This window comes from Pongo pygmaeus, chromosome 19, assembly GCF_028885625.2.
Source record: "Pongo pygmaeus isolate AG05252 chromosome 19, NHGRI_mPonPyg2-v2.0_pri, whole genome shotgun sequence".
Lineage (NCBI taxonomy): Eukaryota > Metazoa > Chordata > Mammalia > Primates > Hominidae > Pongo > Pongo pygmaeus.
In genome coordinates this window covers 99,309,168-99,325,978 of record NC_072392.2, presented here as the reverse complement: position 1 = coordinate 99,325,978, position 16,811 = coordinate 99,309,168, and the positions used below count along the sequence as shown (strand labels likewise).

The 16,811-nt window shown below is 50.0% G+C and overlaps 1 long non-coding RNA gene across 1 annotated transcript; it reads left to right on the top strand.

The window, feature by feature from the left end:
- The first annotated feature begins 417 nt into the window (after positions 1 to 417).
- On the top strand, positions 418 to 9,095 carry LOC129017810 (uncharacterized). The gene is made up of 3 exons (XR_008495143.2): positions 418 to 1,064; positions 5,750 to 5,893; positions 5,991 to 9,095. It is a non-coding gene; the product is annotated as an uncharacterized LOC129017810 (long non-coding RNA).
- Positions 9,096 to 16,811: the final 7,716 nt, after the last annotated feature.

Genomic DNA, 16,811 nt, shown 5'->3' with positions numbered 1-16,811 from the left:
GATTACAGGCATGAGCCACTGTGTTGGCTGCATTTGGGTTTTATATATTTTTATTTATTTATTTATTTTGAGACAGAGTCTTGCTCTGTCGCCCAGGCTGGAATGCAGTGGCACGATCTTGGCTCACTGCAACCTTTGCCTCCCAGGTTCAAGCGATTCCCCTGCCTCGGCCTCCCAAATAGCTGGGATTACAGGCGCCCGCCACCACACACTTCTAATTTTTGTATTTTTAGTAGAGGCGGCGTTTCACCATGTTGGCCAGGCTGGTCTTGAACTCCTGACCCCAGGCAATCTGCCCACCTCGGTCTCCCAAAGTGCTGGGATTACAGGCGTGAGCCACCACACCCAGCCGCATTTGGATTTTATAATAAGCTTTGCTCTGCAGGAGAAGTGGTCCCTGGCATCCCAGCCCCCTCGCCTGACGAGGTTGGAGGGCTCCTTGGGCCCCCACCACTCTGCTCCAGCCAGGGCGGGTGCAGGGCTGGGAGGGTGAGCCACGAACTTGACATCGGTGACCTTCACTGCCACCTGGTGGACAGCCTGGGAGTGGTAGCCGGTGGGCTGGGCAGCGGAAGGGGTGCAGTGTCCCGGACGAAGGTGGCTGAGCATCGTGGAGACCAGCATAGAGAGGCCACAGCGAGTGGGGTGTGACATCAGGGACAAGGGAGAGGTCACAGACTCGGACAGTGGCCGTCCTGTGCTGGCCCCTGCATCTGGGTGGTTGGCAGGTGGAGCACCAAGATACAGGGTTGATAGGACTAGGCTGGAATCCTGGACTCGCTCTGATCCCGGCAAAGTCATAGAAGCTTCTCCTGTCCTGTCGCTGCTCTTTGGAAGGGAGAAATGACACCCTCCTCCTGGACTGGCGCGGGGAAGAGAAGCTCCTGCGTGTGAAACAGCTCCACCACCAAGCGCCTGCAGACGAGCGGTGTGCTCCGCCTGGAACCTGCCGAGGGAACGTGTGGGGAAGGTGTGGCCGCCCTGGGAGGCTCAGCTCTGCAGGAAATTCACTCCTTATGATGTGCATTTCAAACAGCTTTATGACATCTTTTTCTTAAATTGAGGTAAAATTCACATAACATAAAATTACCCATTTTAAAGTGTTCTGTTCAGTCCGATGTGGTGGCATTCAGCACATTCATGATGCACAGTGGCAACTCCACCTTGTTCCAAAACATTTTTTGAGATGGAGTCTGGCTCTGTCGCCCAGGCTGGAGTGCAGTGGCGCGATCTCGGCTACCTGCAACCTCCACCTCCTGGGTTCAAGCGATTCTCCTGCCTCAGCCTCCCGAGTAGCTGGGATTACAGGTGCCCGCCGTCACGCCCGCTAATCTTTGTATTTTTAGCAGAGACAGGGTTTTGCCACGTTAGCCAGGCTGGTCTTGAACTCCTGACCTCAGGTGATCCACCCGCCTCAGCTTCCCAAAGTTCTGGGATTACAGATGTGAGCCACCGTGCCCGGCCCCCAAAACATTTTCATCACCCCAAAAGGAAACCCCAGCCACTGGCAATCACTGGCTCTTCCCTGGCCCTGGTGGCCCCTCCCCCACCCGGGAGGCCCCTCCCCCGCCCAGGTGGCCCCTCCCCCGCCCTGGTGGCCCCTCCCCCGCCCTGGAGGCCCCTCCCCTGCATCTGTCCTTGGGCACTGGCCCGTTGGACATTTCGTGGGACTGGAACCACACAGTATGTGGCTTCTTCCACTGAGCATGATGTCCTTGGGTTCATCCACGCTGCGGCCTGTGTCAGAACTTCCCGCCTGTTGATGGCTGGATGGCTCTCCATCGGAGGGATGTCTGACATTTGGTTTCTCAGTTTGGCAGTGGATGGATACTTGGGTCTGTACCTAGGAGTGGAGTTGCTGGTTCTTATGGAAATTCCATGTTTAGCTTTTTGGGGAACTGCCAAACTGGTTTCCACAGCGGCTGCAGCATTTTACCTCCCTGCCAGCCAGGCGTGAGGGTACAGTTCCTCACAGCCTCACCACGCTGGTTTTCTGTTTTTTGTTTTTGTTTTTTTAATTCTAGCCATCCTGAAGGTGTGAAGCAGATCTCCTGGTGGTTTTGTTTGTTTGTTTTTGAGACAGAGTCTTGCTCTGTCACCCAGGCTGGAGTGCAGTGCCGTGATCTTGGCTCACTGCAACCTCTGCCTCCTGGGTTCAAGCGATTCTCATGCCTCAGCCTCCAGAGTAGCTGGGATTATAGGCGCCCACCACCATGCCTGGCTAATTTTTGTATTTTTAGTAGAGACGGAGTTTCACCATGTTGGCTAGGCTGGTCTTGAACTCCTGACCTCAGGTGATCCACCCACCTCGGCCTCCCAAAGTGCTGGGATTACAGGCGTGAGCCACTGCGCCCGGCCTCCTGGTGGTTTTGCTTTGCGACTTGCATTTCCTGGTGGCGATGGTGTTGAGCGTCTTCCGTGTGCCGCCTTTTTCCAAGGGGCTGGAATTCTCCCTGGAATGTCAGTTCCCCCATTCAGTTTCCATCAGGGAAGTGAGCCTGGAGGACGCCGTGGAGTCCACACCCTACACCTGCCTTCCCCTTGCAGGTTTTTGGCCCAAATCTCAGCTCCTTCAGCTACGTGGGGCCTCCTGGACCCAACTCAGGGGCACCTTTTGGCCCAAGGGGAGTTTCAGAAGCAGCAAGGACAGACACATGTGGGGGGCATCTGCAGGTGGTAGGGGGTGTGAAAGGAGGTCCCCGAGCTGCCAGGCACCCAGGCTGTGTCTGTAGGGAGGCCCCACAGTCCCTGCACCCCCTCGACTGCCCGGTGCTCTCCGTGGAGAAACACGACAGACGCGGTTGGACACAGCATGGTGGATGGACGTCCCCACCTGCTCCCTGCAGATGCTTTGGGTGGAAGCCCAGACTGTCTGTGGCTGCCAAGCAGACCATGCTGAGGGGTGGTGGCCAGGAGCCAGGTAGCCGGCCCACTCCTGCCCCAGTGACACCCCACAGGTCACAGGACAAATGCCAGGGGCCTCATGGTGTGGAAAGGGACACAGAGGCCCAGAGCACTGAGGGGCTTTCCCAAGGCCACGCAGCTGGGCACGGGGAAGCTGGGCCCTCCCGGCGCCTCCAAGGTTTCTTCCCGGCCGGAGGCAGCTTCACCCACCAGGCCTGGCAGTCGAGAGTCTGAGACTTCAGTAGTAATGGGGTTTCTTGGCAGGAAACTGGGAGATGAGTAGGTTTCTGGAAAGGCTGGAGAGAACCTGAGAGCTGAAGGGAAACACCGGAGCCAGCCTGGCCCAAGGACCAGCCCTTAGTCCAACCGCGGGCCCTGTGCTGGCTGGGGTGCAGCTGGCTCTGCCCCTGGGTGTGGCTGCTGTCACTGCCTCCCCACCCCCCAAATGCAGCTCTCAATGCTGCCGGCTGCTCCCAACGTGAGGCCCAGCTCCAGCTGTGGAGCAAAGGTGCACCTCCAGGAGCATCTCCACCAAACCTCAACGAAGACCACCCCCACCAGCAGGGGCGAGCTGGAACCCCCTGAGCTGTCCTCCTGGGGCCTCCCTCGGCCCCTTTAACCAAACACTGGGGAGCCCGGGCTATCCTGTCCATGATCGCACTGCGGAGGGGCGCCTGAGTGCCCGTGAGCACCCACTGCTTTCAGGTGATGTCTTTAAGCTTTGGAACTCCTAGACGAGCTTGCCCCTCTCAGTAAGCCCCAGGCCTCCTAAGGCCATTTCTCAACAGGAGCCGTGGGCCCTGGCACAGGTAGGGTGGAGCTTGACACTCTCCCCTGTAGACTCAGATGGCTCTCATATGCGTATTTCTCTCTCTCTCTTTTTTTTTTTTTTGGAGACAGGGTCTTGCTTGTTCTGTCACCCAAGCGTGATCTGGTCTCACTGCAGCCTCAACCTCCAGGGCTCAAGCAATCCTCTCGCCTAAGCCTTCTGAGTAGCTGAGACTACAGGCGTGCATCACCATGCCCAACTAATTTTTTAAAAGTTTTTTTTTTAGAGATAGTGTCCTGCTATGTTGCCCAGACTTGTCTTGAATTCCTGGGCTCAAGCGATGCTTCTGCCTCGACCTCCCAAAGTGCTGGGATTTCAGGCATGAGCCACTGTGCTCAGCCGCTAATGTGTATTGCCCAGACCTCTTCGCTAACCTCCAGATCTGTGGCTCTAACCGCCTACCTGACAGTCCCCAGGCAGACCCCCTGCCAGGTCGCAGCCTCGGGCCATGGTCCCTCCGTATCCCCACGCATACAGCTGGGAACCCTGGTGTCACCCTTTCTGTTTTCTCTTCCTTCACTCTCCTCCCCCGACAGGCCCCCAGCCTAGCCCCCACGTCTTGTCAACTTTGAGCCCTGAATCTGTCTACCCACCTCTGGGCCCCGGACCCCTCCACCCCGGACCTGGGAAGGGGCCCCTTACCTGATCCCCAGAAGCCCTTGGCCTGTCCAAACCTGTCTCCATACTCAGCGAGGTTTTCCAAGTACAGACTGACTGAGGGCCCCTGCGGCAGCCCTGTGCTGACATCCATTGCCCCAAGGACAAAGACCTGGGTCCTCAGTCCCTCCACGGCAGCCTGCACCCAAGTGCCCTCGCTGAGCTCCAGCCACCGGCTCTGCTGGGCAGAAGTGACCATGTGATACGGAGCTCCTGCCTCCCCGGAGCCGGATGAGAATCTAAGATCCCCCCTTCTCCAGGGCTGTGCAAGAGACTGAACACCTGTGTGGACCTGTCTGCCCTTCACCCCCACACACTAGCTGACAGTAAGCCCCCCAGGCAGGCACACAGGAGAAGGATAAGAAAGGAGACCCCCGTGACCTGCTCAGAACAGGCTCAGCTCCAGGGGGCCTCTGCCCCCACCTCCCCACGCTCTGTGGTTCTCTCTCCATGAGGTCCAGGGCCTCCCAAGACCTTCAGGTATTAAACAGCCTTCGGTCACTTTGGTCACGACAGCAGCTTCATTTACTGGGTGATTCTGAGTGTGATAATTGGAACTCGGCCTGACTCACCCAGGATTAAACCTCTCCTGGCTGCTTTGTGCTCAGACCTGCCATGGCAGGAAAATTTGGGGTTTGCAGAGATTCTTAAATGTTTTGTGTTATAAGCCGGGCACGGTGGCTCACGCCTGTAATCCCAGCACTTTGGGAGGCTGAGGCGGGCATATCACCTGAGGTCGGGGGTTCGAGACCAGCCTGACCAACATGGAGAAACCCCATCTCTACTAAAAATACAAAATTAGCCAGGCATGGTGGCACATGCCTGTAATCCCAGCTACTAGGGAGGCTGAGGCAGGAGAATCGCTTGAACCTGGGAGGCGGAGGTTGCGGTGAGCCAAGATTGTGCCATTACACTCCAGCCTGGGCAACAAGAGTGAAACTCTGTCTCAAAAAAAAAAAAAAAAAGTTTTGTGTTATATAGATTCCAGTTCTCAGTTGAAAAATCTCCATCTTTTAATCTACTTTCTCCCTTGTTTCCTCCATCTAAACAAAAACACAGAGAGTTCAAACTCTAAACAAAAACACGGAGAGTTCAAACTCTAAACAAAAACTCTAAACAAAAACTGACAAGAGAGTTCAGGGGTTCTCTGCTGCGACATCCGCTCCCTGGCTTCATGTGCATCCGTTTCCACGGGCTATTTTTCCTCTTGATTTTCGGCCCTGTGGTCTCTGAATGCTGGATGTCATGTGCTGAAGCCTGGAGGCTCCAGATCCGGGGTCAGCAAACTGCAGCGGGGGGCGGCCGCCTGCTTTTGTGAACGCAGCTTATTGAAACACGCCCATGCGCATTTGTTCACAGATGTTCCACGGCTGCGTGTGCCCTACAGCAGCACAGTTCAGTAGGCAGAGGCCACTTCTACTACTTGGCTAAGGAAAAGATGGGCAGAGCCTGCTCTGGATGACGCTGTGTTCCAGCCGGCGGAGAGGGTCCCCCATTTCCTCGGTAAGGAGGGTGACCTCCTCGCTCCAATCAGGGACTGAGCTGAGCTGAGGACGAGCTGCCCTTTGGGTGAGCCTATCTCTGGGTTGCTTGTTTCTAGGAACTAATCCTCCAGGAAATTAACAGAGAGTTTGCTGTGGACAGCTGGAGCCCTCCCCTTCCTCAGCCCTCAGCGAGGTAAACAAGTCTGCTCTGCCTTCCGGAAGTTTCAAATTAGCTCTGCAACCAGCATCTTCACGCAGCTTCTAGTCCTGCCACAGTCTTGAAGAAGAGATCAGCTTTCAAGTCTTCATTCTTGTCAAGATTAGCTGCCCCTCGAATCTCCTGTGTGTCATTAATCCCAGCACGAACAAGCACTCGGGAACTGCGGGCTGCAGATGGTGTGCTTATCCCGCGGAACCCTCCTCTTTTGAGGCTTAACCCCTTTAGTTTTTGTTGCTTCTGCAGCTTTCTGATGCCATTAAAGAGATGATTTTTATATTTTTGCCTGGCCTTTCTAGTTCTTAGTGGGAGCCTTGATCTGCTGCACTCCATTCTACTTGGAAGTAGAAGTCTGTTTCCCCATGTTTAAAATGTTAATTTCAGGCCACGCACGGTGGCTCATGCCTGTAATCCTAGCACTTTAGGAGGCCAAAGTGGGAGGGTCATTTGAGCCCAGGAGTTCCACATCAGCCTAGGAAACATAGGGAGACCTAATCTTAAAGGAAAAAAAAAAAAAAGGCACGCACTGAGCATAGTGGTGCATGCCTGTAGTCTCACTTACTCAGGAGGCCGGGGCAGGAGGATCACTTGAGCCCAGGAGTTTGAGGTTACCATGAGCTATGGTTGCATGACTGCACTCCGGCCTGGGCAACAGAGCAAGACCCTATCTCTAAAAAAATAAAAATAAAATAGGCTGGGTGCAGTGGCTCACATCCATAATCCTAGCACTTTGGCAGGCCAAGGCAGGAAGATTGCTTGAGCCCAGGAGTTCAAGACCAGCCTGGGAAGCACAGTGAGACCCTGTTTCTAAAAAAAGAAATTAGCTGGCCATGGTGGCACATACCTGTACTTAGGAGGCTGAGGCCAAAGGATCACGTGTACCCAGGAGTTTGAGGCTGCAGTGAGCTGTGATCGTGCCACTGCACTCAGCCTGGGCAACAGAGTAAGACTCTGTCTCTAAAAATATAAGTCAATAAAAATAAATAAAATGTTAATTTCAGTTTCCAATTGTTCATTGCTAGCAAATAGAAATACACATTTCATTTTGGACATTGACCTAGTATTCTTTGACGTTCTAATTTGTTCTAGTAGACTCCTTTGAGATTTTCTATGTAGACATGCTGTCCACAAATAGAGACAGTTGTGTATTTATTCCTTCCCAATATGTGTTCATTTTATTATTTTCTTGCTTATTATACTGACCGGGGCCTCCAATGTGATGCTGAATAGATGTGGTGACAGCAGACGCCCTTGCCTTGCTTCCTTCCTTATGGGGAAAGCATCCAATAGTTTATCATTAAGTGTGATGTTATCTGTAGGGTTTTTGTGATGCCTTCTGAAAAGTTAAGGAAGTTGTTTTTTATTCATAGTTTGCTAAGAGTTTTTATCACAAATGGATGTTGAATTTTGTCAAATTCTTTTCCTGCATCTATTGAGATATCATAAGATTCTTTTTTTTTAGTCTGTTGATACAATGAATGATATTGATGTTTGAAGGTTGAACCAACCTTGCATTTCCAGGATAAATCTCATTTTGTCTGTCCCATAATAAACAGATTACTTCAGGATAAAGACTCATTTCTACATATTGCTGGATTATTTGCTAATAATGAGTTGAGGATTTTGCATCTATGTTCATAAGGGATACTGGTCTGTTTGCTTTTCTTGTAATGGCCTCATGTGGTTTTAGTGTCAAGGTAATGCTGAACTCATAAAAGGAATTGAAAAGTGTTCTCTTCTATTTTCTGTAAGAGTTTGTGTAGAATTGGTATTAAGTCTTCCTTAAATGTTTGGTAGCATTTAATAGACATATGACAATTTGGTTTACCTATTTATTCTTGAGTGAACTTTGGCAGTTCGAGTCTTTCGAGGAATTTTCCCATTAAATCTAAATTGTCAAATTTATAAGCATAAAACTGTTTGTAATATTTCCTTTTCTCTTTTTTGTTTTTTTTTTTTTTTGAGATGGAGTCTCGCTCTGTCACCCGGGCTGGAGTACAATGGCGTGATAGTGGCTCACTGCAATCTCCGCCTCCCGTGTTCAAGTGATTCTTCTGCCTCAGCCTCCCAAGTAACTGGGATTACAGGTGCCCACCACCACGCCCAGCTATTTTTTTGTATTTTTAGAAGAGACGGCATTTCACTTTTTTGGCCAGGCTGGTTCCAAACTCCTGACCTTGTGATCCACCCGCCGTGACCTCCCAAAGTGCTGGGATCACAGGCGTGAGCCACCGTGCCCAGCTGTAATATTTCCTTAATATCTTTTTCAAGCCTATAGGGTCTGGGGTGGTGTTCCCACTTTCATTGTTAATGTTGTAATTTGTATCTTCTCTTTTTTTCCTGATCACCCTAGCTTGAAGCTTTTCAAACTTATTGATATTTTCAAATAACCAGTTTTTGCTTTCACTGATTTTTCTCTGATGTTCTGCTTTCATTTCTGCTGATGTCTACTCACTATTGTTTCTTTTCTCCTGCTTGCTTTGGATCTGCTCTTCTTTTTTGAATTAATTAAGGTGAAAGTTCAGCTAACTGATTTCAGACTTTTCTTCTACCTTAACATAAGCATTTAATATTCTAAGTTTTCCTCTAAACACTGTTTTAGCAAGAATCCATAAATGTTAATATGTTTAGTTTTCATTTTCTTTCAGTTAGAAACACTCTCTAAATTCCCTTGTGATTTTCTATTTAACTCACAGGTTAATTTAATATTTGTGGATTTTCCAGATAGCTCTTTGTTACTGGCTTTTGGATTGATATTATGGTCAGAGAACATGCTTTGCATGAGTTCAATTCCTTTAAATGAGTTAAGGTTTATTTCATGGCCCAGAACATGATATGTCTTGGTAAATGTCCAATATGCACTTGAATAGAATGTGTATTCTGCTGTTGCTGGATGGAATGTTCTATAAATGTCAGCTAAGTCAAACCAGTTAACAACGTTCAGGTGTCCTGTATCCTTCATGATTTTCTATTTATTCTCTCCATTACTGAAAGAGGGTCCAGGCACAGTAGACTATGCCTGTAATCGCAGCATTTTGGGAGGCCAAAGCAGGAGGTTCACTTGAACCCAGGAGTTCAAGACCAGCCTGGGCAACATGACAAGAGCCCATCTCTACAAAAATAAAAAAATTAGTGGCTGGGCATGGTGGCTCACGCCTGTAATCCCAGCACTTTGGGAGGCCGAGGCGGGCAGATCACGAGGTCAGGAGATCGAGATCGTCCTGGCTAACACGGTAAAATCCTGTCTCTACTAAAAATATAAAAAATTAGCCAGGCGAGGTGGCAGGCGCCTGTAGTCCCAGCTACTCTGGAGGCTGAGGCAGGAGAATGGCGTGAACTGGGGAGGCGGAGCTTGCAGTGAGCCGAGATCGTGCCACTGCACTCCAGCCTGGGTGACAGAGCGAGACTCTGTCTCAAAAAAAAAAAAAAAAAAATTAGCTAGGTGTGGTGACATGTTCCTATAGTCCCAGCTGCTCGGGAGGCTGAGGCAGAAGGATCACTTGAGCCCAAGAGGTTGAAGCTTCAGTGAGCCATGTTTGTGCCACTGCACTCCAGCTTGGGTGACAGAGCAAGACCCTGACTTAAAACAACAACAAAATACTGAAAGAGGAGGGTGAAAGTCTCTAACTGTAAGAAATTGTTTTACCTTTCATTTCTATTAGTTTTTGCTTCCTGTGTTTTGAAATTCTATTGTTAGGTGAATACACAATTTGGATTGTTTTGCTTTCTTTTATTATTGAGTAATTATCCCTATTGATATTTGTTTTGAATATACATTGCCTGATATTAACACAACTACTCCATCTTTCTTTTGATTAGTGTTTCTGTGATATATTTTCCCCATCCTTTTACTTGTTTGTTTTGAGACGGAGTCTGGCTCTGCTGCCCAGGCTAGAGTGCAGTGGCGTGATCTTGGCTCACTGCAACCTCCCCATCCTGGGTTCAAGTGATTCTCCTGCTTCAGCTTCCTGAGTAGCTGGGATTACAGGTGCACACCACCATGCCTGACTAATTTTTGTATTTTTAGTAGAGATGGGGTTTCACCACGTTGACCAGGCTGGTCTCGAACTCCTGACCTCAAAGTGATCTGCCCGCCTCAGCCTCCCAAAGTGCTGGGATTACAGGAATGAGCCATCACTCTCGGCCTGTTGATTGTCTTTTTGTATTAGGTCGTTCTTGCACTGCTATAAAGAAATACCTGAGACGGGGTCATTTATAAAGAAAGGCTTATTGGTCCATGGTTCAGCGGGCTGTACAGGAAGCACAGCGGCATCTGCTTCTGGAGAGGCCCCAGGAGGCTTCCAATCATGGTCAAAGGCAAAGCGGGAGGAGGGACATCACATGGCAAAGGCAGGAGCGAGTGGGGGGATGGGGGAGGTGCCACACACTTGTAAATGACCAGATCTCGTGTGAACTCAGAGAGACAGCTCACTTATCACCAAGGGATGGCCCAAGCCAGTCATGAGGGATCCGTTCCCATGTCCCAAACACCTCCCACAGGCCCACCTCCAACATTGGAGATTACAATTCAACATGAGATTTGGGCGGGGACAAACATCCAAACTGTATCATTCCACCCTGGGCCCCTCCCAAATCTCATGTCCTTCTTACATTGCAAAATACTATCATGCCTTCCCAAGAATCCCCCAAAGTCTTAACTGATTCCAGCGTTAACTCAAAAGTCCAAAGTCTTCTCCGAGACAAGGCAAGTCCCTTCCACCGATGAGACTGTAAAACAAAATATAAGTAATTTACTTCCAAGATACAATAGGAATATAGGCACTGGGTAAGTACTGTCATTCCAAAAGGAAGAAATCAGCCAAATGAAAGGGACTACAGGTCCCATGCCAGTTCCAAACCCAGCAGGGCAGATGTTAAATCTGAAAGCTCCAAAACAATCTCGTTTGACTCCATGCTCCACATCCAGGGCACACTGGTGCCAGGGGTGGGCTCCCAAGGCCTTGGGCAGCTCCGCCCTCGGGGCTTTGCAGGTTCGATACCCAACGCTGCTCTCACAGGTTGTTGAGTGCTTGTGAAACCACAGGGTGCAAGCTGCTGGTGACTTTGCCGTTCTGAATTCTGGAGGGCAGTGGCCCCTTCTCACAGCTCCACTAGGCAGTGCCCCAGCGGGGACTCTGTGTGGGGGCTCCAACTCTCTCAATTACTCAAAGACAGGATTTTGGGGATTTGTGGACATTGCTCCTTGGCACTGCCCTAGTAAAGGTTCTCTGTGGGGGCTCTGACCCCCGCAGCAGGCATCTGCCTGGGAACTTGGGCTTTCTCATACATCCTCTCAAATCTAGACAGAGGCTGCCAAGCCTTCACTCTTACTTTCTGTGCACCCGCAGGCTTAATGCCATGTGAAAGCTGTCAAGGCTTACAGCTTGCAACCTCCAAAGCGGCCGCCTGAGCTGTACCTGGGCCCCTGTGAGCTGAGGCTGGAGCTGGAGCTGCTGGGATGCCATGTGAGGAGCACTGCCCTGAGGCTGTATAGGGAAGTGGGGCCCTGGGCCTGGCCCATAAAACCATTTCGTTCTCCTAGGCCTCAGGGCCTGTGATGGGAGGGGCTGCCATGAAAGTCTCTGAAATGCCTTTGAGGTCTTTTTTCCATTGGCTTGGTCATCAGCTCTCGGCTCATTTTCAGTGATGCAAATATCTCTAAGAAGTGGTTCCTCCACAGCTTGCTTGAATTCCTCTCCTGAGAAAGCTTTTTCTTTCTCTGCCACATGGCCAGGCTGCACATTTTCCAAACTTTTTTTGTGTGTGTGTGTTGGGTTGGGGGAGACAAAGCCTCATTCTGTCGCCAGACTGGAGTGCAGTGGTGCGATCTCGGTTCACTGCAACCTCTGCCTTCCGGGTTCAAGTGATTCTCCTGCCTCAGCCTCCCGAGTAGCTGGGATTACAGGTGCCCGCCACCACACCCGGCTAATTTTTGTAGTTTTAGTAGATGTGGGATATGATGAGGTTTCTCTTCAAATAGCCTCATCAATCCTTTCTTCCTTAATTCATAGTAGCTCCCCCACCCCTTTTTCCTTTTTCTCTTTTCTGCCTTTGTTAGATGCCTGGACACGCCACAGGACCAGGCTTATCAGTACCAGCTCACGTTCCTTTCCTTATTTGGAAAGGAGACTAGTCTCTAGCTCATTGCAAATGCTCCTTCCCCTTCTTCTTTCCCTCTCTCCCTTATGTGCCCACCTTATCTAAAGAAAGTTCAAATGTCTAGCCAACTGGGATTAGTTCAGATTGTGCAACCCAACCCCGGCCAATGGGGAAAGGGTACAGGGACAGGACTTGTGTCAGAAATAAAGGCTCTCATGCCCCTTTGTTCAGGTGCACTCTCATGGCAACTGGCCAAGGAGAAGCACCTGTCTGCGCAGAAGTAAAACTGCTTTGCTAAGAATCCTTTGTTTGAGGCTGGGCGCGGTGGCTCACGCCTGTAATCCCAGCACTTTGGGAGGCTGAGGTGGGTGGATCACGAGGTCAGGAGGTCAAGACCCTCCTGGCTAACATGGTGAAACCCTGTCTCTACTAAAAATACAAAAAATTAGCCGGGCGTGGTGGTGGGCGACTGTAGTCCCAGCTACTCAGGAGGCTGAGGCATGAACCCAGGAGGCAGAGCTTGTAGTGAGCCGAGATAGTGCCACTGCACTCTAGCCTGGGTGACAGAGCAAGACTTCATCTCAAAAAAAAAAAAAAAAAAAAAAATCCTTTGAGTGTTCAATCTCCTTAGGATTTTCAGCATTATTCCCAACAGTAGAGATGAGGTTTCGCCATGTTGGCCAGGCTGGTCTTGAACTCCTGGCCTCACAGGATCTACCTGCCTTGGCCTCCCAAAGTGCTGGGATTACAAGTGTGAGCCAACACACCTGGCCAATTTTCCAAACTTTTATACTCTGCTTCTCTTTTAAATATAAGTTCCAACTTTAAGTCATTCCTTTGCTCCCTCATCTAAATACAGTTTGTTAGAAGCAGCCATGCCACTTTTTGAACATTTTGCTGCTTAGGGATTTCTTCCACCAGATACCCTAACTCATCACTCTCAAGTTTAAACGTCCATGGATCCCGAGGCATGAACAGAACACAGCCACGTTCTCTGTCAAAACCTTAGCAAAGAACACATGACCTTTGTTCCAGTTTCCAATCAGTTCCTCATTTCCAGCTGAGACCTCGTCAGCCTGGCCTCTACTGTCCATGACACTATGAACATTTTGGTCACAATCATTTAACCAGTTTCTAAGAAGCTCCAAACTCTTCCTCATCTTCCTGTCTCCTTCTGAGCCCTCCACACTCTTTCAACTTCTGCCCATTACCCAGGTCCAAAGCTGCTTCCACATTTTCAGGTATCTATAGCAATGCTTTACTCCTTGGTACCAATTTTCTGTATTAGGCCATTCTTGCAATTGCTATAAATAGCTGAGCAACCAGGCGCGGTGGCTCACGCCTGTAATCCCAGCACTCTGGGAGGCTGAGGCGGGTGGATCACAAGGTCAGGAGATCAAGACCATCTTGGCTAATACAGTGAAACCCCATCTCTACTAAAAATACAAAAAATTAGCTGGGCGTGGTGGCGGGTGCCTGTAGTCCCAGCTACTCGGGAGGCTGAGGCAGGAGAATGGCATGAACCCGGGAGGTGGAACTTGCAGTGAGCTGAGATCAGGCCACTGCATTCCAGCCCGGGCAACAGAGTGAGACTGTTCCAAAAAAAAAAAAAAAAGAAAAAAGAGAAATATCTAAGGCTGGATAATTTATAAGAAAATAAGTTTAACTGGTTCATGGTTCTACAGCTGTACAGGAAGCATCACAGCATCTGCTTCTGAGGACGCCTCAGGAAGCTTCCAATCATGATGGAAGGCAGAAGAGGAACAGGCAGAGGAGCAGGGGAGAGGTGCCACACACCTTGAAATGACCAGATCTCATGTAAACTCAGAGCAAGAATTCACTTATCACCAAGGGGGTGGCCCAAGCCATTCATGAGAGACCCGTTCCCATGATCCAGTCACCTCCTACCAGGCCGCACCTCCAGCACTGGGGATCACAATTCAACATGGGATTTGGGTGGGGAAAAATATCCAAACTGTATCACTTTTCCTTTGGAAACTGGTCACATTTTCATGATTTTTTATATGTCACGTAATTTGGGATTATGAATTGGGGTTTTTAAAAAAATTTTGAGACCAGGTCTGGCTCTGTCGCCCAGGCTGGAGTACAGTGGCGCAATCTCAGCTCACTACAACCTCCGCATCCCAGGCTCAAGCCATCCTTCCACCTCAGCCTCCCGAGCAGCTGGGAATACAGGCACATGCCACCACGCCCAGCTTATTTTTGTATTTTTTGGTAGAAACCGATTTTTGTCAGGTTGCCCAGGCTGGTCTCGAACTCCTGGGCTCAAGCGATCTGCCTGCCTCCGCCTCTCAAAGTGCTGGGATCACAGGTGTGAGTACCACGCCTGGCCATGAACTGGACATTTTGACTGTTATGCTGGGTAGACTCCATAACAGTCCCCTGGAGAATGCTGATTTTTTTTTTTTTTTTTTTTTAGTGCCCATCAACCTGGTTAGTTCCAACCACAAAGTTCTGCTGCCTCTGCTCCAGTTGAAGTTCTACTTTCAAAGCCAATTCACGTTGCTTCTCTGAGTGCACCCCACACAGGTGCAGCTCGGGTTGGGGAGCCGGGGCTGCTGCTGGTTCCTCCTCAGAGTCCCGAGGCCTCTTTCTCCCACTCTCTCCCTTCTGGGATTCCCCCACCACACGCTTTCTGGACCTCAGTGGCCCCTGTTCACAATTTCTCTTGCCAAAAGGAGGTTTCTATGGGAGTTTTAGCTTTCTGTGTTGCTGTGCAGTTCCGTAACTGAGGCCCATCCTGGGGCAAAGCTACGAGAGAAAACGCAAGATAAAACCAGGAAACGGCTTCCCCACAGGGGCCACCTCCACAGCTTTGGTTTACTTTGCAGAGTCCTCAGTGGCAGGGCGGTGGTGGCAGGGGCGGGGGGTGCTTTGTTTTTCCTGGACTTGAGTTGTTAGTTGTAACAGTGAAAGAGATGGGCTGACTGGCCGGGAGTGGTGGCTCATGCCTGTACTCCCAGCACTTTGGGAGGCCGAGGCAGGTGGATCATCTGAGGTCAGGAGTTTGAGAGCAGCTTGGCCAACATGGTGAAATCCTGTCTCTACTAAAAATACAAAAATTAGCCAGGTGTGGTGGCAGGCACCTGTAATTCCAGCTACTCGGGAGGCTGAGGCAGGAGAATCGCTTGAACTCAGGAGGTGGAGGTTGCAGTGAGCCGAGATCAAGCCACTGCACTCCAGCCTGGGCAACAGAGTGAGACTCTGTCTCAAAAAAATAAAAATAAAATAAAGAAAGAAAGAGATGGGCTGTGGAGGGCTGATGCTACCATCAAGGTATGGACCCTTTGTAGGTAACTTTAAAATGGAAGAAAGATAATCTGGAGATGCTGCAGTTAATCCAAAACAATGGATTTTAAATATTCCTATTTTGCTTGAGGGTTCAGCTTTATCCATTATGTGGAGTTCTGCTGTGTTAAAGTTCCCTTCCTGGACCAGGCGCAGTCGCTCACGCCTGTGATCCCAGCACTTTGGGAGGCCAAGTTGGGCAGATTGCTTGAGCCCAGGAGTTCAAGACCAGCCTGGGCAACAGAGCAAGACCCCCGTCTCTGCTAAAAATACAAAAATTAGCTGCGTGTGGTGGCACATGCCTGTAATCCCAGCTACTTGGGAGGCTGAGGCAGAAGAATCGCTTGAAACCAGGAGGTGGAGGTTACAGTGAGCCGAGATTGCGCCATTGCACTCCAGCCTGGGTGACAGAGTGAGACTCTGTCTCAAAAAAAAGAGGGCAGAACAAGGAACAGAGACACATACCAAAGATACACCCACGATGGCTTCATCCACGGGAGATGATTGAAAGGCTGGCGTCGCAGCCACGTGAGACATTCCACGGCAGGTCAGATGAACAGCCCTACAGCCTGTCTGGAGGAGAGCAGGCGTCTCCTGCGGGACATCACCCTCGAGATAAGGAAGGGTCCTGTTCCTCTTGTATAAATGGAGGTTTTTCTCAGGAGTGTCCTTAAATCTACCACTAAACTCAGGTTAAATGCTCTTAGTCTGGAATTAATGTAGAGAAACTGGGATGGATATGTTTTCATATTATTTATGAAAAAAATGTTTCTCAAGTAAATGGAACAAGCAGGAATACAGGTGGGAATGCCACAGTACTAGGCTACACTGAGCTTCAGAACAGTTTTTCTTTTTTTGAGACAGGGTCTTGCTCTGTCTGCCAGGCTGGAGTGCAGTGGCACGATCATGGCTCACTGCAGCCTCCATTTCCTGGGCTCAAGTGATCCTCCCACCTCAGCCTCCCAAGTAGCTGGGACTATACGCACGCACCACCATGCCCGGCTATTTTTTTTTTTTTTTTTTTTTTTGGTAGAGGTGGGCTCTCACTATGTTGCCCAGGCTGGTCTTGAATTCTTGGGCTCAAACAATCCTCCCACTTTGGCCTCCCAAAGTGCTGGGATTACAAGTGTAAGCCACTGTGCCCAGCGGAACAAACTGCTTTTAAATGTGCGTTTTAAATACATCAGAAGGACCAATATACAGAGAAAGACTCCAGCCACTCTCCATCTGACATCACCAGGGAATGACGCACTCTGCATAGGCAATTCTCTAGATAGCTGAAGTTTGCCTGTTCAACCAGCAAACGCTTTTA